The sequence below is a fragment of the Protopterus annectens genome, chromosome 3.part0, assembly GCF_019279795.1.
Source record: "Protopterus annectens isolate FY-2018-M chromosome 3.part0, PAN1.0, whole genome shotgun sequence".
Lineage (NCBI taxonomy): Eukaryota > Metazoa > Chordata > Ceratodontiformes > Protopteridae > Protopterus > Protopterus annectens.
This window is the reverse complement of record NC_056731.1, coordinates 427622226-427637598: the sequence shown is the minus strand read 5'-3', so window position 1 is coordinate 427637598 and position 15373 is coordinate 427622226. Positions and strand designations below refer to the sequence as shown.

The following is a 15373-nucleotide window of genomic DNA, read 5'->3' as shown; positions in this document are numbered from 1 at the left end:
CCCAAGTTGTGACATATGTGTAGTGACATGCATACTGGACACCAATAGGAAATATGAAGTATTAATAATGTGTAATACAGGGCATGTCACCCTTCCCATGTGCCCACCATGCACATACATGCAAACAGTGCACCTCCACCATGTTCACAAATGCATACCTTGAAATCTGTACTGCACACATCACACATGTAACATCCACTCATTGACACATGCTGCCAGTACCACACACATCAGCCAACTGGCACATGTGCGGACAATCCATGTTTGGAATTAACACTGGTGTAAACAATACTAAATTGATAATCATTGCTGTGATGCATCATGCCTGCTCAGATATACCTACAAGGATATCATTACACTTTACTGTTCACAACATGCTAACATTGCTACACTGCTAGTAAGTCACCCTGTGCATCAGCACCATGTTATCCTGTTCCTGCATCAATGTCACAGATGACAGGAGGAGGCACAGTTTCATCATATGCACAGGGTGTGTTATTGTTTTTCCAGAGCCCGACAATGACCCATCCAATCGACATGTATGTGTATGTGTGTGTGTGTGTGTGTGTGTGTGTGTGTGTGTGTGTGTGTGTGTGTGTGTGTGTCTGAGGGACAACAGTACAGTATGGGTCAGTGTTGATGTAATGTGTGTGTGTATGTGTTAGCCCTACATGTTGGTAGTATGTGTGTGTGTCTGCATGCACACAGTACCCCCTTGTGGCTGCCAAATATGGGAGGTTGTGGGACAGCCACAGACTGTACCTGCCAGGCTGTACAGATCACTGTCTCCGGCCACGGACACAGTACCTGTGCCTGGCAGGGGTGACACGGACAGTATCGGGTACTAAGCCAGACTGAGTACTATCATCAGAGGCAGAGGGATGTTGACTGGACCCATGTCCCTGCTGGGACTGGCCAAAGCCACGTGCACGTGGTCATCTCGGATGGTCTACCGACAGCCCAGCCACAACATTGCTGGGTCTGGTACTGGCACTACGGGAGCAGCTGGCACTTGTGTGTCATCTGCGATGACTGCCAGCTGATGATGTTGCTGGCATACATCCACATCAACGTCCCAGCCATCCTGCACTGTCTTGGCACATGGACATTACATTGCAGAGGACATCTAGTGTCTCCCCCCAACGTCTATCAATGACATTGGTGTAATTGCGGATGGCACCGGCAAGGTCACGGATACTGTCATTGATCATGGTGTTATGAGCCCTCTGCACCCTTATTCTCTGCCTGGTGTACCATTCCATATGTGTCTGTGCTTGCATCACAGCCCGGAACATACCTGATGTTGTGAGACCTTTGTGGGCATGTCTGCCAGGGGCATTATGACCTGCGGTGCTCCCATGAGAACATATGCCTATGTGGTACCATTCCGGGTGTCTGGGCATGGCTGCTGTGTGGGGTTGCATGTGACATAGATACCACACTTTCCTGGTCAATGCCTACCGTATGCTGTTCCTCACCTAAGGCCATTGGTGTTGAGGGATGAAATGGCAGTACGTATGTGCACATAGATGGGGTGGAAAGCTGTGTACTGTTGATTGGTGGACCAATGACAGACCCTGTCAAACATGCCTGTGCCACAACACATGTATCATCATGTTCTCTATTTGTGGCAGTGACCTCAGGTTCCCTGCTGCACTCATCCAACAATACCTCAGCACCTGTGAGAGAGAGACAGGAAGCACACTTTACCATCAGTACAGGATGTTCGCACACATGCACACATGCACACATGAACACACGAACACACGAACACATGCACACATGAACACATGCACACATGAACACATGCACACATGAACACATGCACACAGGAACACATGCACACTAATACACTACTTAGTCAAGTTGACACACACACACTCACACCAACAGCAATATGGAACATATTCGTTAGTGGTTGATGGAGTACAGTATCACAAGCCAAAGAGTCCTATCACACGTGTCAGCATACAGGATGTGTGTTGCTCAACAACATGCAGTGCGAGTGTAGACAGTCCTTGTTGATAGCAGTATACATGTCATTGATGCATGTGTGTTGTTCAATGGTGGCCTCACCCTGGAACACAATGTGTACATGGACACAACATTGCACTGCAAGTCTGATACACTTTCCAATATCCTGTGCACCATTACTCATAGGTATACAAACCATGGCCGGATGCACACAACTGTCAGGTGTATAACAATGAATGCTATGTGTAGTATTGTAGGTACTGCAACTTGATGTAGTGTAGTCCCATGAGCCATCATCAGGCAGCATCATGTGGTCACTCAAGGCCACTGATGTATGTCACACTGGCAACTATCTTGCGTACCTGACCTGCACCACTTAGGCTACATTTAACAGTTCACAGACAGTTGCTACATGGGCATGTCAGATGTTCAATAGGGAGCATTGCCTAACATGACTGTGTTGTGTGGTGACGCGTGTCACACCGCCCCATGATAGGCCTCTACCCCAGGTATAGTATGTGTGCTGTGTTGATGACATATGGGATACTGGAGTATGACCTTACAGCAGGTGTCTACATACGCCATGTGTATCATATTAACACATACTGCATATGACAAAGTGGTGCACATTGTGTGCATGTGTATTGACTCTGCCTATACAATGTTCACTACAGTGTACCCCACTTGTTTGGGATGCTCTGTGTGTTGCATGTGTATGAGTCAGCTACTCATGTCACTGGGATGTGCATAGTCCCACAGAGAACATGCAGAGCATGCACTGTGTGTAGGTGTTTAACATGTGTATATGGCCTACAACTCTCCTATGACATGCACATGTTATATGCTATATTTACTGTAGCCCACTTACCAGCATGTGTCTGCTGTCTTACTATCACACCAGAGAGACCTGCAAATATATGAGACAGTATGTCAGTGTCAACAACTATGGCATTGCTGCTGTGAGTTTGCAATTATATAGTAGTACATGAGGTGACAGTCACAGGCATACAGATAATGTCCTGAATTATCAGTATTGCATGACACCAGGCTCCACATATTCTGCATACACAGTACACAACACATCTGATTAATGCATATTATAACACTTGAGATAACAGTGGTCTACAGATATGCCATGTTACCTGCACACTCTGTATCGCTGTGCTGGGTGACTCCGGCCTCCATGATGACACAGGTGTGTTGTACTGGTTGGCCAGGAGCCACCATGCTGAGGAGCAGCTCTTCCACTCTGGTGTGGGGAGGTTGTGTTGCAGCACCACCACCTGTGGCAAGCTGTTGTCTGTGGACATCAGAGGCATGCTGCCGGGCATGTCTGATTAAATCATTGCAGTGATGGCATACCTGCTCATAAGTCCGGTTATGCATGCCTACATCATTCACCCGATGGACAACATCCTGCCACAGTGCAGTGTGACCATGCTGGTCCTGACAGGTTCTGGAGAACAGCAGGTTATAATGGTGGATGAGTGCATCTGATATCACTTCCTCCTCCTTGGGGAATAAGCTGGTTTCCTGTTGTGAGACATTACCCTGGAAAACAATGAAACAGTAATTGTGAGCAAGTCATGTGGCACACTCAACATTCTAATGTACAGACATCAATGAAATGCCATATATAGCAACCTATTGGCTGTCAGTAGATACACACTTTTAATACCACATATGACTGCTAAGCCAACAACTGCCTGACAGTGCCTGCACATACTATATACCAAACCATGTTCTGCACAGCAACAAAGTGGAACCAGTATGTAAGACTATACAACAGTACATGACACACTGTATGTGACACAATGCACCACCTAGCCAAAGGAGGTGTATATGACGCTAATGCATACAGACATTTGTCATCCATTGCAATTAATGTACAGTATGGTTACAGTACTACCAGCACACCATGCTACTTGATGATAGCGAACCCCTCAGTAACATATGTGCACATTTATCACTATAGGGGGCATACTGCTGTACTACACTATACATGTTGCTAGATATGCAATTATATCCTGTGACACACATACCACTGAGGCCATGTTACAGGCATACCCACACACACATCAGACATACCTACAAGACACAAAGGTATTGCAACCCAGATTACATTTACCTGTGTACCATACAGTACTGTGTGTCAGCACCTACATAACCTCATGCCTGAGGTATGTAATGTGTGAGGACTACAGGTAACAAACAAAACGGTGTTACCAAGCCATGTGGATATAAACCATACTGTGCAGTTGAGGTGTACAGCTTCAGGTAATACTACAGTCCATACGTGAGTTGTATTCACTAGTGTTAACAATCAATAAGCATACATGTACTGCTTTAGCCTACAATGGCACACTCCAGTCGACACCATGGGACTACGTCACAACGTATGCCATACTGCTTTTCCTGCCTGGCAATAGCATATGGACCTTTTGATGGGATTAGAGCTACAACACTACATACCATGGTATACAGAGTTTCCCACTAGGCTATCACACATATACACATCATTGACACATTCGCATACACATTCTCCGACACACCCAGTCAACCTCACATAGCATGTGATGCAACAGGTACATGCATGTGTGTATCGGGTCTTAGGTAGCTGATAGGCTGTTATCCATAGGGCCTATGGAAGCCTAGACATATGGTACCCTGCACTTCAACACCCATGTAATGTAGGTTCATGTGCCCCTGTCATGCAGAGCCACAGAGGTGATTACCGGGCTGTGTTTCCTATCTCACATCCAATCATCATTATTATTCATGGCAACTGATAATGAGGACCTTAATTTGCTGTTGATAGGTAGTTGGTTCCATAGTATGATATATGTCTGTGATGATAATGTGCCACTCGAGCATGTTCTGCTTTTTAAATTACAAGGTTTAGATCAGTAGAGTGTGTATCTTGTCTGGAGTTCCATCTGTTTACATGGAGCACATCCAACACCTGTGGGTTTGCCATAGCTTTGTATGTTAGGCAGAGGTAGCCTCTGGGTAGGCGGTATGCAACACAGTGTAGCTGTGGTATTGTAAGACAGTCAGCATAGGGCATCTGTTTGAGTCCAGTAATACTCTTTGTGAGGTATGTGTCTGGCGTCTACTGTTGCTGTGGATGTCTTCTGAGGTACATACCAACAGGGACATTGTACTCTATGATGGGTGTTATGACTGATGAGTAGAGTAGAACACTGACCTCTGTTTCCATGGATGACACACCTTTACTGACAACATGTGGACTGTACTCAGTTTACATGACTAGTGTGGCACAGTGATTATCATTAGGGGCACTACTGTCCACCTGTGTCCCGTAGTCTCTTATCACACCTTCGGTGTTGAGTAGACTAGTTCATGGGTACAGGGCTTTTAACTACAGGGATGGCAATACGTGTACAACATTCAGCTGGAGCGTACATATGAACATCCACTGGTGTACACATAGATATGCATATCGGCTCATATACAGTCCACCTTTCATGGTGGGAATATAAATTATGCAAAGGTTGAGGGGGATACAGTTATGTAATGATATTGCACAGTCTTGTGCAGAATGCATGGAAGGTGTTCTCAGCCCATATATTTTTAGCAGGACCCCCTATCTGGAAGACTGTATACCTAACCAATCATACTCATGGCGTTTGAACAACTCATGTCATATGCCAGCACTGTATACTGTCTTGTTTGACACACACTACAACCTACATATAAATATGCACATAACAACCTGCACCAACATATAAATGTCCGCCCTTCACAAATAGTTGCAGCATGTCCCTTGCTCTATGCACATGTTCAGATGCTTACAAATCAGACACATATGTATCTCGCCATATGTGTGTGCCATACAGACACAAGGTCCACACTGTTGTAAGTCCGTACACCTCACGGATGACCTGTTGGGCCTTGCTACAACATGGACAGTTGTCACATGTGTGCATACAGTAATAGTACAAGGGTATACATAGCTGCAAATTATACATTACTATACTAGCCTGCTACAGCAGTTGCCAATGCTAAGCTACACATTATGTGACTATCATGCATGTCTTATTCTGTGACATCCAAGTTTATATAGGTGTTTGCACTACTCTCCCAAACTGCCATTAAATGCAGTACTGTACAGACCATAGATAACATGTTCAGATGTTTGACATGTACTGCTGAGCTACATATGTCACACTTATGTCCCACTGCACACAACTACACACCAATTTCTCCATGGCAATACTTATGCATGGCATCAGTGCATACATACCTACTGCTGCCACATATGCATGTTTTAGAGGATTTACAGTACTATTCATAAACATCTACTACTTGCCGGTAACTAAAAACTGTTACATACCTGTATGTTCCTTTCAGGTCTGTCTGTGTATGCTTTGATGTTTTTTTTTTTAAGTACAGAGACTTACTTTTGTTTGCTTTGTGCTTTTTTTTTTGTCTTAATTGATAACCTTAGTTTTGTTTAGGTATATCAATTTGTTACCTATTTTTTTTTCTTACGTGCTAGGAGCTGTTCACTGGCTTGAACGTGCAATGTAATGATTGCATGTGGGGATAGCAAGTACAATCTGCTTTTATAGGTATCTGCACATGTGCATGTTATGCCCTCTGCACCAATTGTTTCCCAGCATTTCGTAAATGCATACAGCCTGCTGAGTGGTAATTGCAGTACTCACTGTCACAGCAACCCAATGCTATAAATTTCTAAGGTATGTAGGCATATCCCTTTCAGATTTCCAGGGTGGGGCCCATGCTTGTTTGCTGTGGACACTGTTGTGTAAGTCAGAAGGTTGGTATACTTCTTATATCTGAAGCTAGAGGTGTAGACAGTGATGTACATGTTGTACTCAGACTGACTGTTGCCACTTCCAGTACTGAGCTATCAGTGTAGAGTTTTACTCACCACTACAAATGCTTACCCAACATTTATGTGACTATGTAGTTTCTTTTCTACTCATATAATTAACTGCCATACAAATGTAGTTATTGAGACGTATTCTCTTGGCACATGAACTGTTTGTGAACTGTTATACTGGGAATATTAATGTACTCACTTCTGCAGGGTTTGTGTTTTTTAGTGTTGACATTAGCACAGGGTTTGCAGGACAATTGGACAATTCCAGTACTGAGTATGCCTACCTATACACTTGGTAGACCCTAAACACATGTGTATCTTTTAATTGTGGGGGGGTTGCTTACATACAGAGAGCATTATGCATTAATGTGTGAATATTATCTTACTGGACTTGCAGGATTGGTGTGTACCTGTGAGTTTATCAGGGCAGGTCATCTGTCTGCATAGTTCCCAACTGTGAACCTACCCAGATGGTAGCCAGAGGTTACACTGTCATTCTTTGTCTGTGCAACTCACAGGTGTTTTCAGCACTGATACAATGGCATTGTTACAGTCAGTTGCTACCAGTACATGGCTACATCCATTGCTATTTCTGTGTTGTACTCCTACATAAGGGTATGCTTGTGGAGGTGCTACCAAAGCTATTTGCAGAGTATGTAACAGCAGTATAGCCTATATGCCTGTGTGTTTGTGCCTCTGCCAGGCCTATGGAACACTCAGATGCATCTTTGCATGGAGTCAGGGATAGGTAGTTGAAAGTGAGGTACACCTTACACATAATAGGGACAGTAGGTGTAGACTTCAGTGAAGTATCGCATATGGTTTAGTACTCCTTTCATGATGTACAAGCGGTGTCTACTGTTATTATTGTCAGTATTCATTGTGTAATAGCCCACCTTTCTGACTGACATCAGTACTTTTCTGAGGGATTCTGAGGGACACAGCTAAAATATGTTTCACAGTCAGGGACATCCCTGAAAGTTGACACAGTTAGGAGGTATGGTCTCTGCCCTACTCAGATATGCCAGTGTTTGTCCTGCTATGATTCTGTGTGGGGGTTGTAAAGTGCCTCTGTAACATTATTTTCTGCTTGATTGTCTGCTTCTCACATCACACTCATGTAATGCAATTCCACAACAATTGCTGGTAAAGATCCACAGAACAAGCTTTGTGTTATGGCCTTTCTATTTTTCCTTTACATTCATTCATTGTAATGCATGATATATATTTTTGCAGCACTAACTTATTGTATATCTGTTGTGGCTTAGTGGTACTTCATGCAGTCTAATGTGTCCAAGGTCTGGGGTTTAAGACTGACAGAGGTATTTTATTTTGCTGCTGAGCAGAGCAAGGGCCCTGACACAGAGTAACTAAGGCACTTTTAAGCAGTTGTAAGTGGGTTTGCACAAGTTTGCGTGACGCTTAGCGATGCTTAGCTAAGCGCACTCATGCGCACACTCGCTTAAACCCGCTTACTACTGCTTAAAAGTGCTTACTCCCGCTACCCCCCGTGCTAATTTCTTTGAAAGAAAAGAAAATGGGGAGATAGGAAAGTGGTGAAAAAGGGGGCACAAAGAGGGAAAGACAGTATGAAAACAAGCTCGGGATGTGCAGGATGGGTATAGGGAAGGACCATAGCTGCCCATTTCTTTACCAGCAACAGCTGTGCATATGCTGCAAATTTGGAGTGATATTTGAAACCTTCCACCCCTGAGAGAGGGGTGAGGGCAACGAAGTATGTTGTACTGCCAATTATAATTATCAGTTTACATGTCCAGCGGACATGTGTGCAAAATGGGCAGCTATGTATGGGGCGTAATTTTTTTGTGGGTACAGATTGCCTTTTTTTTTTTTTTTTTTTCAGGTGAGAGTGGAAAGTGAGGTAAAGGAAGCAGGTATATTTGGGGAGGTAGGTTGGGTAGGTAAACAGACAAGACAAACAAGACGCATACAGGGGCGGAGTATAACATATGGGGTGGGTGAACACAATTGATGGGGATGAATGTTTGGAAATCGCAAGCCCATGAGCCCACAGATGGTAATAGTGGGACTGAGATCCCCACCCATGGGCAGTCACCACTGAACCTTCAAAGACCCGAGGGTCGCTGTGCTGGTGGCTACGTAGGAGGGGCAGGCTCACCTGCAAGTCGCGCCACTCTCGCCTCGAGCTGGCATAGGGAATCAGCGACTAAACACTGGATCTCCCTATGCACCACAACTCGGACCCTTCGGAGGATGACAGGAGGCCCTTCTCCATCCACGCTTGTGGGGGGGGACAAGCCCCATCCCCTGCAGCGCTTCCACTCGAAGGTGGCACAGAACCAATGGAGGAAGGTAGCCTGGGCTGGGCACCAGACCTGCTGGTGTCAGGTGCAATTGCCAGCTGAGGAGGGACAGGTGGGTCCGCTGGGACTGGCCTTCCCATACGTTCTGTGATTAGGTGTGTTTAATTACAACATAGACAACAGCATTCCAAATTAGTTGTAACAGCATGCAGTAATATTCCCATTAACCCAACACACCAGGGTTACAACAGTTGAACAGCAAGCATAACACATGCATATATTGAACAACAGTGGACATTACAACAGTATGCAGAGATGATTGGTGGCAACAGGCCACCAAGATTGTGGTGTTTTAACAGGGGACATGCATCAAAGTAAATGCAGATTTTATATAACAATTGGACATATGTCCCAACAAATGTTATGAGATTAGACATACCCATTGAGGTGTGGAATTGCATTGTTTATGCACATAGAGTAGGGGGTAAAAATAAACCTCCATTAACATCTTATTAGTACTTTAACTCTACACTACATTCCTATTGACTGCAGGTGTATATCCCCTACATGTATTATTACACTAGGCAACATGAATTAGATTGCATTATGGGTTTGGCTAGTTCATTACATACCTGACCTATATCTGACATAGTAACTGTCCAAGATGCAGATGTTACTGCTACATACTTGTATTTTATTTTTATATTTATGTATCTACACATCTGGATGTGTTCACGTGACATTTTCACTTGATTTTCTACAGAACCCTACATTTCAGGTAGCACACTCACATTTCTGGGGAACACCTTGACAAGCTACTCGTGTGCCAGATTTACCTATGCATGTCAGCCATTTCACAACTGTTGAGGACTGTTACATGCTTCACAGCTACTGGTACTTCCTTCATCCACTTTATATGACACTGCACAACTGTGGGTTGTCAGCACTTAATACAAAAGTAATATTTCTTTAATGCAAGGGTACAACAACAGTTCTAAGTAACTGACACAAACACACTCCTAGTATTATTCCTTTCTTATTTACAATAAAAATACGTTCTACAGGTTCTCTCCTTTATTTGATATTACAGTGCATACAGTTGACCTATTCAGGACATATTTTACCTTTATTGATAGGTTACAACACTGTTTTTCAGGGTCACTCACTTATTTTCTATGACAATGCATGCAAAGATAGTATTCCAGACATATTTTAGCTTTATTCATGGGTTACTACACTCTATTCCTGGCTATCTGACTTATGATATGTAACAGTACATGCAGAGGATTTATTCAGAGAATAAATGTTATATGCTTCACAACTACTGCCACTTCCTTCATCCAGTTCTTATGGGACTGCACAACTGTGGGTTGACAGCACCTAATACAACAGTACTATTTATTTATTGCAAGGGTACAACAACATTTCAAAGTAAGTGACACAGACACACTCCAAGTTTTATACCTTTATTAATTACATCGAACACTCTTTTTTATAGGCTCTCTCCTTTATTTGATTTTACAGTGCATACGGAAGACATATTCAGGACATATTATACCTTTATTGATAGGTTACAACACTCTTTTTCAGGCCTGCTCACTTATATGTTATGACAGTAAATGCAGAGATAGTATTCCAGACTTATTTTACCTTTATTTCTGGGTTAGTACACTCTATTTCTGACTCACTGACTTATGTTATATAACAGTGCATACAGAGGATTTATTCAGGACATTTTATTGCTGTATTATTGGGCTACAACACTTTTGCCATGCTCACTCACATATATCATATAACAATACATGCAGAATAATTACTAGCCTGCCTCGTGGCACAGCCTTAGCAGCCTATCTGCATAGGCTTTCTGATTCATAGCACGAACACCTGCAGCTGTGAAGTGAATGAAGGGATATTGAGACATACCTATCCATTATTTAGACTATATTAGCATGTCTTACATACTGCATTCAATGGCTACCTACCTAGTAGTGGGGCATCATGCATATGACGGGCCTCCTGGATCCATTGGTTCAGAAGGTCCTGCTTCTGTCTCTTCAGGTCTGCATGGTGGTGACACACCTGCTCACCAGTCCGAGGGACGCCTGTGGCACTGGTGAGTTTATGAGCCAACCGGTTCCAAGCCTCTGCCTTATACTCCGTCCCTTGGAACTGGCCCTGCAGGAGTCGAGTCTCATGACGATGGACTAGGAGCCAAACCATGTATCTTGACTCCTCGTTGCCCCAGCGTTGCACTCTAAAGCAAGTACCCTCTCCAGCACCAGACATTGTAACTGCAGATGGGAGCTACAATCAGTTATGGTGAGTATTCCCGCCTATGGAGCTTAAATATGCCGCATTTTCTGCACTTTTTTGTGATTGGCCATTTTTGAAAATTCTCGGCTGACTGCAGACCTGCTTATCAATGGTTAATCTAACATTTATAAGTATATATGTTAACAGTGGATATTTATCCTAAGCTGTTGTGGCTTAGTGGTTCAGTACTTTGATTATGGTGCACAGTGTCCTGGGTTCAAACCTTATCATTGCTTTTTATTTTACTACTGTCCAGACAGGTTAGGGGGTGTGGCTGTATTTAAGCAACTTTGCTCTACGTTGCTCCACGTTGCCCGATGGTGCGATGGTTGGCACGGCACGCACCTCCACACAAACCGATTGCGCTGGGTAAAGCGCTATTTAGCTATGGGCAATTACATTGCACTGGGTAAAGCGCGATTTAGCTATGGGCAACTACACTGCGCTGGGTAAAGCGCTGCTTAACTGCGGACAATTATATGTCAGGTTCCTTTATTAATTTACATTTTGTTCACTGATACATAGGCCATTTCAATGCTTTTCAGTAAAAGTTTCATATACTCATTTTGAACATAAAATAGGAAGGGGAGTGGTGGGACTCGAACCGTGAATGCCTCCTCTTTGTGCGAACGCTCTACCACTACGGTATTACTATTTGGTGTATTTTAAATACACATTCTTTATTATGCTCTTCCATGTCAAGATTGCTAACTGCAGCTAAGCAATGGGCACACGCACGCACACACACGCAAATATGGGCAGCTATATTGGGAATTAGAAAAAAATGTAATGCTTTACTTTTTATAACTGTGCTGGGGGTTTACAATGTCAGGGAGTGTGGTGTTGGGTACATGAACATTTGAGCGGACTTGCTCTTGTGTGTTGACATTTTGCATTTCACACACTTGCAGGGGCATGGACCTTTAGACTGCTTGGCAGTCAGACACGCCCCCTGCTAGCCTGCACGGTCCGTGTTAGGCTTGGGGTAGAGTCAGCGTGCCCTCATGAATATTCATGGCACGCTAACATCATACCATTCAACTGCAGCCTCCGATTAAGACTTATTTAGTCTTACACGGAGGTTTTGTGAATCCGGGGGTGTATTTTTTTTAAAGCATATATCATGAACAGAAGTACGTTAAAAAAATAAGAAAGATAACAGGGTGCACAAGACCCAGGATAAAAAAGTGTGCAATCCTGGTATGCACATTGGTGCCAGGACTGGAAAAAAGATGGTGTAGAATCCTCAAGGCATGGAAACATTCTTACAATGGGGCTAGGCCAGGCTCAAAAAGAAGATGCCCCCCTGTTATAGAAGGAAGTAGTAGTCTACATAAATCACAAGAATTGATAGGCCAAAAAAGAGCCATAAAGACAATAGAGTCTGTTGAGGATAAGAAAGAAATTATGTATTCTTACTGGTATGCAAGAAGCCCAGGATTTCCAGACAGAAGATATACAAAAAGATTAAGAGAGAAATTAGGGGAAAGAAAAATACTTGTACAAGAAAAACTGGCAGAAGCTTCAAATAAAAAAGTGTGCTAATTAATACAACAGATTTATGAAAAAGCATTATATAGACCAGGAAAGCTTGGGCCATTTTGAAAATAAGTGACTGAGGAAGTCTGAAAATATAAAGAACAAAATCTAGAGAGTTTGAAAGTTATAAAATAATATGGACATGGGAAAAGAAAGAGAGATTTCATATGGTACAATATTTATGCAAAGGAGAAAGCCAAATTAATCAACACAAAAAACATCCCCAAAGATATTCAAAGAGAATTATAGGCAAAGGCATCCAGATGTGGAAAATTTCACAATGTGTAGAACAAGTTAGTAAAGTAGAAGTTAAAAAATGGAAGCTAAAGTTATAGAATAACTGAGCAGTGAAGGATTTAGTGTAGATAGTCTAGCACAGGTTATATCACAGCAAAGTGGAACAAGGAGTCCCCGAGTAAGGTGAAACAGGAGGAGCAGGAGACATCTGAACAAGCATGGACATGGGAAAGAAGAAGAGATTTAATATGGTGCAATATTTCTGCAAAGGAGAAAGCAAAACTGAGCAATACAAAAAGTGTAGCACCAAAGATATTTGAAGAGAAATACAGGCAAAGGACTCTAGATATGGAAATGTTTACAATAGAAAAAAATAAAGAAAAGCAAAGAGGAAACATAGAAAAGAGGATTAGTGATGGAGAAGTTAAAGAAATAAATTATGAGATTATGTGTTACCTGCGAAGTGAAGTATTTAGAGTAGATACTCTAACTGATAACATTACAGCAAGATAGAGCAACAGATCCCCAAATTAAGGAGAAACCAGTGGCGCCAGAAACATGTGATCAGTTGTCATATGAAGGAACAGGAAACTGTGGATGATGGGCCAGTGAGTTCCCATATGAAAGAGCAACAGATGACACTGGATGAAACTGAACAGAATGTGGCACAGGAAGATGCTGTGGAACTTTCTATAGAATGATCACAGGAAATGGAAAACAAAGAATTTGCCCTCAGTTTTGAAGAAAATGATCTAAGGGAACAGTTGCTTGATTTAATAGAGATGGACAAACATAATGAAAGGAATAGACTACAGAAAGTCAATAAAACCCAGAAAGTAAGAAGTTGGATAAAACAAATGAATTCTGTAATTAGGACTGTTCATAGAGATTCATGCAATATAATAGAATTAAATATGATGCACTATTGTGCAGCTAAATTAATTTCAGCAAAAGTGTCACCACAAAAACACAGGACAGTAAGGGAAAAGAAGGGGTGAAATCAAATGTCATTGTGGAAGCATCAAATACAGAAAACTATAAAGCAATTAAGACAAGAGGTGTCACTGTCAGAACAGTATAGAGGAGGGAACTGATCAACAAAAATACTCAGAAAAATAGACGTGAAAAAAGTAACAGAACAGATCAGGATCTATTGTGCACTATCGCAAGTAATAAACTATAAATATCAGTACAGGCAGAAAAAAATATAGAAGATATGTAGTTGAATATAAAGGAGATGTACAAAATAAGCAATACATTGAAGGCCCAAAAAGTTTTACAGAGAATTGGGAAACAAGGCAAAAGGAATTGAAAAAACAAAAAAAAAAAAAAAAAAAAGAAATAGATACATTTTGGACAAATATATATGAAGAGCCTGTGGAACATAACAAAGATGCTAAATGGATAGAAGAAGTAAAAGAAAGAATAAGAAGTTCAAATGTACATGACATAAAAGGTGATGTACGGCCAGAGAGACTGAAACAAAATTAAGAAAAGCTCTTAATTGGAAAACCCCAGGCGCAGATGCAGTACCTAACTTCTGGCTGAAAGTATTAACATCTTTGCATAAAGATTTAGCCATGAGTAAGAACTATTTGTATGCACCTTCCAAACAGATGCCAACCTGGTTAACAGGAAAAACAATACTCCTACCTAACAGCGAACCTCTAAACTATCCTAAAACTATAGACCAATAACTTGCCTTCTGATGACATATAAACTATATACTGTAATTGATGCTAACAGAGTTTTAGTCACTTAAAAGAAAACTCAGTCATGGCAACAGAACAGAAAGGTAACAAAAGAAAGTCATATGTAACAAAGGATCATTTGTTGTTAAAGTCATAATGGAAAACTGTAAAAAGGGGAAGAATGTAAGTATGGCATGGATAGACTAAAAAAAACATTTGGCAGTATCCTACATTCCTGGATAAAAGAGTGATTAAAATGTGTAACATGCATCCTGCACTAATTGATCACATTACAGTGACCATGAAACAGTGCCAAACCACTTCACAGGTAAGCCACGATAAAGGAGAAATTATTATTCCAGGAATAAAAATTCAAAAGGGGATATTCCAGTGTGACTCTTTGTCACCGCTACTCTTTTGTCTTGCCCTTAACCTATTAAGCTGTCTACTTAACAGATTAGGTC

The 15373-nt window shown here is 42.1% G+C and overlaps 1 protein-coding gene across 1 annotated transcript in view; it reads right to left on the bottom strand.

Annotated features, from left to right (window-relative positions):
- LY86 (lymphocyte antigen 86) overlaps window positions 1–15373 on the bottom strand; it is a 669137-nt gene that overhangs the window by 526218 nt on the left and 127546 nt on the right. The gene's annotated exons all lie outside the window — the stretch shown is intronic.